Below are 10727 nucleotides of genomic sequence, written 5' to 3'. Positions count from 1 at the left end.
TAGGAAGTCTTATTAGCTCTATTTTTTTTTTTAACCTCTCCCTGTATCTACACTCCTTTCCACATAACTGTGCAATGTACATCCAATTTGGGCAGCGTGTAGTTCTGTGATTCTTGGTTTTGGGTTTGACATATGACTTGCTTTTGCCAATAGAATAAGGCCAAAGTCATACCGTGCCCATTCTGACCCAAAGCTTCAAGAGGCCTTGTGTTTTCTCTAGCCTCATGTATCAATATTCCTGCCAATCACCTTGAGAGGACCTCGCCAGACTAGCCCACTGGAACCAGGAAGAGGAGGCTGGATATTTGCGATGGAGGTGCACCAACCAAGTCACCCAGCTGAGCCGAATCTACATTAGCCAGTCCCCCAAAAGACACCTCTCTGAAGATGTCTCCAAGGCCAAACCGTCAGCTGTGCTTGTTATTGTACAAAGTAAAGTTCTTTTTCATAACCAATTATGTCTTTTTGGTCCCAATGCAATCACGTATATTTGGTCCCAATTTTAGTTGAACTTTCCTGTTGAATTTTAATAAAGAAGTTTCAACACTCCTAGTTCCTTTTTCATGAGAGGCCTTTATAGCAGGAATAGCCAGATATACCCGGGGGAAGGGGATTCTGGCCCTGTTATGACCTGGACTGTTAACCAGTACCTCATCTTCCATACCTACCCATTGTTCTAGTCGACTTGAAATTTGTTTTTAAAGGTATGGAATCATAAAGAGAATAAATTACAGACCTACCTCAGAGATATTGTGGGTTCAGTTCCAGACCACTGCAATACAGCAAATACTGCAATAAAGCAAGTCACGTGAATTTTTTGGTTTCCCAGTGCTTACCAGGCCCTCCTACGTAAGGATTTGGTGAAAACACTTATACAAGTATGACAAAGAGCCTTGCTCCAACCAGGCTTCCATGACAGAAGTAAGCTCTACAGGACGTTATCTGAGAGACTCTTTTTTCAATTGTCTTGAGGGAACACAGCTAGTACCCTAGTACTATTGTTGATGCATAGAACTTTCAGGATTAAATCTCTTACAAAACCCCAGTTGAGAAGGACTAGTAACAAGATAGCTTCTGATCTGATTTAAATCCATATTTTTCTTCTTTTAATGCCCAATTCTGTTCTTCTTCTTCTCTGGTCTCATATTTCATCTGTGGTTGGCCATGTCAGTATGACCCATACCAGTGTGCATATCCAGTTGTATGTATTTATATATTTATGGTTGCTCAAAATGCCCAAAGTACAACTTCCTAATCAATTGTATTATTAGGATGGTGAGATCGTTATCAGGGAAGTTCCCCAAATTGTTCCAGCTCTCCTTCTAGTCAGCTGGTAGGATTATACTTCCCTGACTTCTTGAAGTTAGATGTGCCCATGTCACTTCCTTTGGTAAAAGTGATGAACGTCATGTTCAAGCAGAGTCTTTAAGAGCTAGTGCATACTACACCATGTTCTCTTTTCCTGCCTCAACAAACATAAACTCACATGTTGAGGTATAGCCCAGGTCCCATAGCAACTACAGAGAGCAGAAGAGTCTTACCATCCCACATTGACCATGTACCATGGATGTAAAGAGCACTTTTGTTTGTGTTCAGCCACTGAATTTTTTGTGTTATTTGTTACTGCAGCATATCTTTACTTATCCTGCCTGAAACAGATGCTTCTTCCAAAATGCTCTGCAAAATTCCTACCTCTACTTATATACTAGGAGCGATTTATCTCTATAGGTTTTAGTGATCCTGCTCTGTGACTCCCTCTATTTGGAACACTTCATGTTTTCTGGATCAGCTGACTCTGTCTTCTACCATCAGTGGTATGAAGAGGTCTATTTCTTTTCTAGAACTCTACCAAAAGCAGGGCACTGGGAATGGGAATGGTCCATCCCAGGTGCAGCAATAAGGGGATGAATTGTATGTAACAAATTTTAAAACAATAATAAAACCAACTAAAAACCAGTGTGTTTTTATTATCACCATGTGGCTGCAGTGTAAAAGTGCCCATTGCATAGTACGCGCAAGAACTTTACCAGCAATAAATATCCAAACCAGTTGGGATATACAAATTCCATTCATTCGTTTTCTCAGCACCTCTTGGGTGCAACACCCAGTGCTATGCATTGCAGATGAAGTAGTGAGCAGCACCGACACGGTCCCTGCCACTCGGGGTGCAGGGGGTGGAATCCAGCGAGTGTGCAAGTTGGCATGAAAGGCATTTCTCTTCCTTCTTGAGAGGATAACATTTGAGTTAGACTGAATGATAAGGAAGAGGCAGCAGTGGAAGATCTAGGAGAACATTCCAGGTGGAGTGAAGGTCAATGCCAAAGCCTTGAACCAAGAACAAGTCTGTATCTGAAGCATTGTGGATGAGGTGGTGAATGGATAAGGTGAAGAAAGGGGCGGGAGCAGGAACTATGCACGTTCTTACAGGCCATGGTAAGGAGTCTGGATTTTAATCTGGTTGCAAAGGGGAAGCACTGGAGAGCTTTAAACAGGATGAGAGTCTTAACAGTGGATATGAAGAAAATGGTCAAATTCAAGAACTGTTTTGGAAGTAGAGAGAATACTACTTACGGGATTGGATATTGGCTGTGATGAAAGACAGGGCACATAAATGACTCCTGGTTCAAATTATTGATTAAACAATTGAGTGGGTGATGAACATCAGTTACTGAGAAATTTTCTTCTTAGCTTATGCTCTGCTAAACTAGAAAAAGAAAAATGTAATCCCCTTTCCCCAACTAGCTTTTGCATTGGCAAAAAAAAAAAAAATACTAAAGAAACATGATGAAAGAAATATTTTTCAGTTAATTAACATTCTCATATTATTCAGGCCACTGGACAATATCATAGATCAATCTTCTGGGAATCACCATCCTGGAGCATCCAGGACTGAACTCAGACAAGAGACTTGATTGGCCCATGGTGATATCATGATTCTATTTCAGAATAGAACTTGGGATCTGGGTGTCGGTGTCCAGAGCTTGAGGTCTGGCTGCCCACTGGTCCCTAAGCCCTGGAGGGAGCCATGCTGTGTAGAAACGTTGCTATGGGCTGATAAAATGCTCACGTGGCTGGGCCTTGGGTCAGAGGGTTGTGTAATGCAGTCCATAATGGCAGTGGAGGTAAGATTAGAAACCAGAAAATATATGTCAGTGTGGTCTGACCCCTTGCTGGGTTCACATGAAAATCCCATCCGCTTTCCAGAAAGTAGTGGTACAAACCATTGTTCCTGTTCACGAGCTCTCTGGGGCAGTTCTTCAAGGACACAGTCCTCTCTTGCACTAGAGATTATTTTTAAAATAAACAACACAAGATACCACTATTTAAAGAAAGTCTGTGGCTCTAACATCCTTCTCAGAAACATTTTATTGTTGCACAAAAAGGGACTTCATTACAAAGAGTTTTATTCGTAGATCCACAAAGAAGGTGGAGACCATGGGGTGTCTGGCCATACCTAGGAGGCAGAATTAAACAGCTCCATTCCCAAAAGGCAGCAATGAATTCCAAAACAGATTGCTGCTATGAAAATGGATTTTTGCCTGCTACCAGCTTACAAGAGAATCCTCGCATGTCTAACCCTGTGTAATGATTTGAGTCTTTCAAAAGGCACAGTATTCAATGTAACCATGCCGTCAGTATAATCTGCAATTCAACAAATTGCAATGTCAGTTTTCCTTTTCAGTGCATATTTCAAGCACTGTGCCTGGAGCTGAAAGGTAGTGGGGTCCTAAATCGATCCCCTTAGCTTTAGCTCACTCCCCCCGGGGGGTGTTGAAGGCATCTCTGCCACCTAGCTTATAGCATGTCTCTGATTCAGTCATTGCTATAGGATGAAGAAAAAATCTCAGATTGTGGAATCACACTAATGCAATGTCAGATGGAGCCACAAGATGATATCAATGCAATTCACAGCAGTCATAACACATGGAGTGCACACACATGTACATACACACAGTACCTACACTATAGCAGGTCCATGATCTAGCGTACGGTATATCATAGTGGTTAAGGGCTTGGATTCTGGAGACAGACTGCCCAAGTTCAAGCCCCACTTCTCTCACTTATTAGTTGTATATGTAAAGCCTTGGCAAGTCTGTTGAATGGGGTGACAACAGAGTATATTTCATAGGATTGTTGAAATGGTTAAATGAATTAAAACACAAATGACATAGAACAGCACACCAGCAAAGAGGGGGTACTATGTAAACATTTGTTATTGTTATGATTATACTGCATTCTTTTGTCTCAGGTCACATGTAGTGAGTATTTCTTTCATGACTTTGTGTGCCGTCAGAAATCATCTTAAGAGAGGATAGGAGAAACCACATGCATTGAGTCTCTATTACATACCAGGCACTGTTCTAGAGAATAGATGCACCATCTCAAGTCTGAAACATCCCTCCCACTGCAGTAGCCCACAACCCAAGAAGAGAAAAGCTGTGGTTTCAGCCAGGCACTTAGCACTGCCTTGCAATAACCCATCCTCCATTCAGAACCTGATTCTACCACTTAATAGCTGTGTGACCTTGGGCAAGTTCCCTCAGCACTCTGAGCCCTCATTTCCATACCTGTAAAAGAGACATAAGAACTAATTTTCACAGTGAGGATCTAGTGAGTTTATACATGTATATTAAAGTGGCTGGCACACACACCAAAATAAAACAAATGAACAAATATAACAAAACAGAAACAGACACAGATACAGAGAACAAACTAGTGGTTACTAGAGGAGAAAGAAGTGGGGTGAGGGGCAAAAAAGGTGAAGGGGATTAAGAGGTACAAACTACTACCTATAAAATAAATAAGTTACAAGGATGTAATGTATAGCACCGGGGACATAGTCAATATTTTATAATAACTTAGTATGGAGTTGAATCTATAAAAATATTTAATTACTATGTTGTACACCCAAAAATAATATAATATTGTAAGTCAACTATATTTCAGTAAAAAATGAATGAAAAAAAATAAAGTGGGTGGCACTGTGCAGATTCTTAAAAGTAATCTTGCTCCTATAATTAGTTGTTAGCTTTTCCTTCCCAGGGAACTGGTAACCTCCCTTGGAAAACCTCAAGGCCAAATTTTACTATTTCAACATGATTTATTACCATTGTTTCATAGAAAAAAACATAACATTTTACATCATTATATGTATAGTGAAAGATAAAAAATTAATGCTTGTTAAATTTCCAACAGGCATATGCTTAAATACTTAGCTTATATTCACTGTTCAGTCTGATATATTTGACAATTTCCTTTCATTTCCCCTGTAGCTTTTTTTTTTTAATCAAAGAAGAAAAATTGAGACAGAGAGGAAGATGGGAGGATGATCAACACTTCTGAGGTGACAAGGAGTGATGGCTTTTCTGGTAATCAGAAAAAAGGGGGGTTTATCCTATTCATTCTGAAATCAATCTATGGCTTTGTCAACCAAGTCTTAAGGCTTTGAGGGGTATGTAGCTTATGGTTCTGAAGATGGGAGGGCTGCAAAATGGCAGCCCCTCCAAGGATCTGGGCTCTACATTTTAGTATCCCTGGCCCTTCCTTTTGGTTCCAAGGCATCAGTGGGGATGTGCAATTACACAATATGTTAAATTAAGGCCCTCAAACCTACAAACACGCCTCTATTTACTATAGCCTGGCATTGGACCAGGGACTGGCCACAGCATACAAGGCCACTTGGTGTCACTGATGATTATGTGCATTTGTGTTGGACTGGGTGGCAGAAAGTGCCAGAGACCAAGCTGACTAATACAAGGTTGAGATTGGATAGGACCAGCATCAGAATAGCAGGCCCTTGGCAGGACAAATGACCGTAGGGGGCCAGGAGGGAGAAGCCAGCAGGGACAAGGCATGGGACAGCACCCAGTACTCCTTACTGGAAGAGATCACTCTTTCTGTCTTTTAAATATGACACACCCTTCTGATGACCTAGATTACTGGGACTCCCTGTCCCAGCAGGACTGCTGAATACTGAAGTCACAGCCAAGCTAATCAGGAATTCACTCCTTTAACAAATATTTACTGAGTGCCTCCTATATGAATAAAATATGTCAAATTTCCAAGACCTAATGGCGCTTACATTCTAGCAAGGGGAGACAGATAATAAATAAGTAAATTATTTAGTATGTTGGAAGATTAAAAGCACTAAGGGAAACAAAAAAGAATGCAGGGGAAGGGGGATTGTGTATGTAGAGGGTGGGCTACAGTTTTAAATACAATGGTCAGGGTAAGTCTCATTGAGAAGATGATTTTTTTTTTTTTTGACCAGGACACACAGCTTGTGGAATCTTAGTTCCCCGACCAGGGATCGAACCCATGCTCCCTGCAATGGAAGCGCTGAGTCCTAACCACTGGACTGCCAGGAAATTCCCAAGAAGATGATTTTTGAGCAAAGACTTTAAGGAGTGAGGAAGACAGCCATGTGGTTACCTGAGTCAAGAGTGTGCCAGGTGGCCAGAACTGCCAGTGCAAAGACCCTGAGGTAGAGGAAGCTCAAAGAGGGCAGTATGGCTGGAGGGCAGAAAGGGAGGGAGAGAGCTGTAGAAGGTGACATCGGAGAGGTAACAAGGGAGTTGACCAGACCACAGAAGGCTGTAAGAACTTTAATGTTCTTTGGGTAAAATGTGGAGCCATGCAGGGTTTTGAGCAGAGGAGTGATATGATCTGACTAATGTTTTTAAAAGATTAGGAGGCTGTTGCACTAATCCTGGTAAGATACCATGGTAGCTCAGACCAGAGTGGTAGCAGCAGAGGTGGTGAGAAGTGGTCACATTCTGCATAATTTCTATATCAGGATTTTTCTGGTGGATTAACTGTTGGATGTGGCAGAGAAGACTTGGGAATGGCTCCATGGTATTTGTCCTGGACAGTTGGAAGGTTGAAGTTGCTATCAATGAGATTTGGAAAGAGCAGGTTTGGGGGAAGATCAGAAGTTCAGTTTTGGACATGATAGGTTTGAGATGGTTGTGAGATGTGCTGGAGGATATGTAGACTCTTGCCTACAATGAGCCTGGAGTTCAGGAGAGAGGTCTACACTGGCGATAAAAGGCAAAGGCTTTGTGGCAGGATGAGATCTCTAAGGGAGGGGTGCTGACAGAGAGGAGAGTCAAGATGGGGCACTTCAACTTTAAAAGATAGCCGAGAGGAGAAGGAACCAACAAAAGAGCTGAAGGATTGACCAGGAAGGTAATTTCTTGCAAAGCAGGAGAGAGTAACTTCTCCACTGGCAGGAGGGAGACCATTGGCCAGGCTATCTTTACAGTTTGAAATGTGTGATTTGGGGTGATGTGATGTGATCCTTGTGTTTGGCTCGTGGTGGTTTCATGGAGGCTCTGGGGGTAGGGAAAGCAGCCTGGATTATGTGTGTGTGTGTGTGTGTGTGTGTGTGTGTGTTTTAGCATGTTTGGATTATGTGGCTAGGTGGACCCACATGACCCAAGAGATAGAACCTCATGACCAGGGAAGCCCCCTGGGTAAGGCTGCAGGGGCATCTCCTTCCATTTAACAGAGGGGAAAACATTTTGTTTTTCATTTTGTCAGTTGAGAGCATTTAAAAAAATAATTTCCCAATCACTTGTGAATATGAAGCCTATGAGATAGAAATGGTCTACAAAAGCCTCTTCTGAATTCACTGTATCCAACTCTTCTTCAGAGAAGGGGTTTTTCTAAGGTGCTTATTGACTATTATGTGCTATTTTATCTTCTTTTGAAAATATTCCTTCCTCTTCATTAACGTATGCGCCCTTTATCATTTTTGTTCTAAAAGGGAGAGAGCAGTAGAAGGTCCTCAAATTGAGAATTATGTCCCATCCCACTTAGAGAAATTTGCTCCCCAAACTGACTCAGCCCCGGTATCAGGACCCAAAGATTTCCTCTCCATGAAAAGTCCCCTTAATAGGAGCAATTTAAAATTCCTTGGGCCCACAGACATAGAGGATATTTTTCTATAAATTAAGATATTATCCTTCAGGTTTTTCCTGGGGTTGAACTGTGCAAAAGAATATAAATTCTTATGTTTCCTCTCCTGTGTATTTAACAATCATCATAAAGCAGCTATGTTGTGATTGGCCAGACCTAAGAGCTGGACAAATACTGACTCATTTTATCCTCTCAACAGTCTGTGAGGTAGGGACTGTTATCATCACCATCATCCCCATTTTATAGATGAGGGAATGAATTACAGAGAGTCAGTGTACTTGCAAAGGACACACAGCGAGTTAGTGGCAGAGGTAGGATTCGAACCCAGCAGTTGGGGTCCAGAGCCCCTGTTTTTAATCACTTTTCTTTGCTATGCTCTGTGCCTCTTCGAGGAGTTTTCCACCAAGTGAGCTGCTCTGTTTTCTTTGGGAAGATTAGAACATCCTATCTGGCATTTCTGAATCACCCTTCAAGTTCACAAAACAGCATCTGAAAAATGGGTGACCCACACTGAAGATGATGTGGTGAGCCGATGAGACCACTGACCATAAAACAACCAAACAGATGGAATCACTCGGTCGCTTTCCTTCTATGAAGGTGGCAGATATTCTCAATGCTGCTAGGTACTGATTGTAGCTATTGGTATTCTAAGCACAATCAATCTAGAAGTGACTGTTTTCATACACTAAGGAATATGTCCATATAAAGATTAAAAATGTTTAATCTAAGATAAACAATAAGGTCTTACTGTATAGCACAGGAAACTATATTCAATATCCTTGATAAACATTAATGGAAAAGAATATGAAAAAGAATACATATATATATATATATATATATATATATATATATATATACAACTGAGTCACTTTGCTGTACAGCAGAAATTAACACAACACTGTAAATCAACTATACTTCAATAAAAAATTTTTTTAAAAAGAGAGATAAAAATGTCTAATCTATTTTTTCTCAATTTGATTTTTTAAGTGAAAGGCTCATTGCAAGCAACTGTGTTTGGATGTACTAGAAAACAGTGTCGATCAGAGAGGGTCGAGTCCCTAGTAAAGTCCTTCCTTTACACTCTGTCCAGCGTGACAGCAGCAGGAGCAAGTGTCCTGTTTCTGCAGACATTTGATTCTCATCCTTTAGCCAGCATTATACCATCTCTCCTGGCTGAACCAGCTCCACAGTGCCCGATTTCTCTGCAGATGTTCCTACGCACATCAAAGTCTGAGAAGTTTGCTTGTTAGACGCAGAGGCTGGCTCAGCAGTCTGGGTGGTGCCTGAGAGTCTACATTTCTAACAGATCCCCAGGTGATGCTGGTCTGCCCAGCTCCATTTGAGCAGCAAAGCTGTGGTTCTCAACCTTGGCTGCTCTGCTGGAAATACTTGGGAAGCAGAAAAACACTACAGTGTAATGTCTGGGTTTTGTCTTCAGAGACTGATTTAATTGCTCTAGGGTGTGGCCTGGAAGGCAGGATTTTTCAAAGCTCCTTGGGTGAACTACTGTTCCGCCATATTTCAGACCCACTACTATAGTTGAAAGCAGTGGTCCTCAAGATGTGATCCTGGACCAGCAGCCTTGGCATCTCCTAACAACAGGTTAGAAATGCAAATTCTTGGGCCCCACTCCAGACCTGAATCAGAAACTCAGGGTGGGCCCAGCATCTGTGTGGTAACAAGACTCCATATGATCCTGACAATCATGCAAGTTTGAGAAACACAGGCTCATAGAATATATTTTCCATTTCTCTATCTTCCCCCTCATTTTCTCTCTCCCCCTCTCCTCTTCCTCTCTCCCCCACTCCAACCCTCCAACTCCTATTTGCAAACGGTTTGAATTAGTAGTGCCATGCCAAGATACATTGATAAAAGGTCAAGAGTTTGAGGATGTGTGTAGAGAAAGCAATCCAGTTGATGCCAAATACATAAATATTTGGGTCACCTCGATAACTGGCAGTTGGTCAACTTTCAGTCTACTTAGGCATTGTGTACCCTCAGCCAGAGTAAACCTGATGCAAGAAAATTTTGTAAATCCTTTAGTCATACAAATTCACATTTCTAAGTAAAACCAATAATGTCACGCTGTAATAAATGGAAGAGAAATAGGAATTGTCTTAGTACATACTGCTGCCCGTTTCTATCTCGTGCTTTTAATGGATGCCGGGTAGATCTATTCAATCAGAATGTGTCTGAGCCCAGGGCAAAGCAGCGCCACTGTCGTTAAACCACCAGTGGGCCTCCAGAGTGATGTTCTCAAAGTCCGTGCAACTAGGTCTTCACTTCTGCCTGTTTTAACTCTTCATCCCTGAGACTGTCAGTCTCGGGACACTTGAATCTCACTGCCCTTCACATTGAGGAAGAGGTGAACATTCATGAAGGACAGGCTGGCCGGCTGCCCTGGCAGCTCAAGGAGGCAAAGCAGTTCCTGCTGGGGAGCTTCCAGTCTAGGAGGAGGATGGGCACAGTGGACAGAAAAGAAGGGAGACCTAACATGAACACATGGTCACCCGGCAAGCTGTTTACTACTGGGGAGAGCCTCGTGGGCCTGGTCCCAGGGGGAAGAAGGATACATTTTACCTGGGTTCTGCCTAAGGGCATTAATATTAGGCTTTTTTTTTTTTTTAAACTGTGGATGTACGCCCCAAAGTAGGATTGCTGGATCATATGATAATTCTATTTTTAATTTTTTGAGGAACCACCATACTGTTTTCCATAGCTGCTATAACATTTTACAGTCGGCCCTCCATATCTGTGGGTTTTGCATCTTTGGATTCAACCAACCATGGATCAAAAATATTAGAAAA

Source organism: Eubalaena glacialis, chromosome 16 (assembly GCF_028564815.1).
Source record: "Eubalaena glacialis isolate mEubGla1 chromosome 16, mEubGla1.1.hap2.+ XY, whole genome shotgun sequence".
Lineage (NCBI taxonomy): Eukaryota > Metazoa > Chordata > Mammalia > Artiodactyla > Balaenidae > Eubalaena > Eubalaena glacialis.
Note: the sequence above shows the minus strand (reverse complement) of the source record.